Here is a 2,148-nt window from a genome sequence, read left to right as displayed (position 1 = left end):
TGCTCTCGTATAATGAAATGGCTTGTACTAAGTATATGTTTAATTCTTTTCTTATCTTTAGGTGGATGTTGTGGTTTTATGCCTTCTTCATCGGGCTGGTATGTCTTGTGTTTGTAATCCTGGAAATGCTTCTGTGGTTGGTACCAAATTGGGCATTGCTTTTGGAAGTAGTTTGTTTCATCATTATTTACCAACAAGTGAGCAGACTATAAAACATGGAGAGAGTATTCCATGGAGAGGTGCATTGGAGAAGGCTCCATGCATGATGTTGTACTTCTTGGAGTTCTTGTGTCCAATTTCTGGACATGTGGTGGACTTAGGTGCTGGGACTAGTTCTATGCAAAAAGCATGCGTGCATTCTGGGAGAGCATGCTTATCTATTGAGAATGATCCTGACATTTGCAATTCTATATTGCAACCATTTTTGGATGGACAGAAAGGAAAGGGAAATGTGTTAAGCAACTATAGGACTCTAAATGATTCCGAAGATGTGGAAATGGTTGTTAATCTTCCAGACGACTAGTAAGTATGTTACTCTCGTGTTTAATCTTTTTAAACTTATTTGTTGGTTGGAGAATATTATTATCAATGAGGCATTGATATTGATTGATCTATTTTAGCTTTTTGCCTTCTTATGCAGGTGCTATGGCTGAGATGATGTGTAATGACATTGCATTCAATGCCCCCATCAAAGAGAGAAGGCATCGTCGCAATATCTATGTGGATGACATTAGTAAAGAAGATTGAGTCTAGTGATTTGACATGAGTTTTTCCCTTCAAGCATTGAGTCTAGTGATTTGACATGAGTATTTCCCTTCAAGCAATTCATTTTGCTTGTGATGCCCTAGTATTGAACATGCATAACTTTTGTGGTGTCTTACACCTATTTCATTTGCTAGAGATGTAGTAATCATATTGAAGAACTATTAGTACATCATGTGAGTACCCACCATGAATATTAATCTCAATATCGCATATTCAATTTTGAGCATGTTGGTTTCATAAAACTTTTTCTATTTGCTAGAGATGTGATAATCATGTCATATCTTAATTAAGGTTTGCATGTCAAAACTATGAGTTGTGTACAAATGATCATCATGGTGAATTGAATCTTGAAGTATCTCCTTGCAACTAATAAATGTTTCGGCATAGATGCATGCAAATTTGCACCCTAAATTCTTCACCATGTGACTTGCAATCATTTCATCATCACTATCTATCATGGTAGTATGAATGATGGATGATGTAGGTGGAGGGTGTTGAAATGAAGTAGACATGAAAAGTAGTTTTGTGAATAAAGGGATCTTATAAGCCCTAAATACTATTGGAAAGAAATGTAATTAAATGTATATAGCCTCTTTGTAGGGTAGTTTTATGACTAAAGGGTGTGTGATGTTAGCGGCATCTTTGTGGAGTAGAAATGTATATAGTATCTTCTTGGGGTAGTTTTATGACTAAATGGTGTGTGATGTTATGATAAAATTGTCTACGAAATCACAATATAGGCCATGCTCAGAAAAATGTGCTTAGACCAAGACGCTCAGAGAAAAGACATACCCTTGCTAGGTTATCCTCCTCTTCTATAGTTGTAAAACCTTCCTCCGCTCTCCGGATTCCTCATTTATGGGTTCCAAGTTTGGAATTTCTCCCTCACTTCTTCCCATAACCAATTCTGGTTCCTTACCTCATGATTGGAGTGGGTTTAAACTTCCCGTTTCCTTTTGCTAAGCTCTCGCCCTTCGAGTATCAAGCTCTTGTTTCCTTAAGCTTAATTCTTGTAGTTGTCGTTCCTCCTCACTCCTTCTGAGATCTAACTCTACTTCCTCACAGGTGGGGAATAATATTTGACCCATCTTGGCTGCACTTTCCATGTCCCATCTTATTTGGGAGGGGGGGCGGTATTCGACAGCCTAGAATTCGACATTTGGATGGGCACTTCTTGTCGTGAACCGAGTCCAGTGCACTGGTTGACGGACCCCTGCTCGCAAATCGCACTTCTTCATCATGACTGGTTTGGAGACCAAAAAATCCTCGGGCAATGTCGATGATACCATTGGACCTGGTTGGGGAGGGTGGTTTCTCCTCTTCCCCAAACCCAGTGTATCTTAGCCCTTCTTCCATAGACTCTTCGCTACTAGTTTCAACAGT

The 2,148-nt window shown here is 39.1% G+C and overlaps 1 long non-coding RNA gene across 1 annotated transcript; it reads left to right on the top strand.

Annotated features, from left to right (window-relative positions):
• The first annotated feature begins 467 nt into the window (after window positions 1-467).
• Window positions 468-976, top strand: LOC147631278 (uncharacterized). Its single transcript, XR_015267469.1, has 2 exons — window positions 468-522; window positions 621-976. It is a non-coding gene; the product is annotated as an uncharacterized LOC147631278 (long non-coding RNA).
• Window positions 977-2,148: the final 1,172 nt, after the last annotated feature.

This window comes from Cibotium barometz, chromosome 15, assembly GCF_041138505.1.
Source record: "Cibotium barometz isolate CiBa-2024 chromosome 15, ASM4113850v1, whole genome shotgun sequence".
NCBI lineage: Eukaryota > Viridiplantae > Streptophyta > Polypodiopsida > Cyatheales > Cibotiaceae > Cibotium > Cibotium barometz.
Note: the sequence above shows the minus strand (reverse complement) of the source record. Positions and strands in the feature narration are given on the sequence as shown.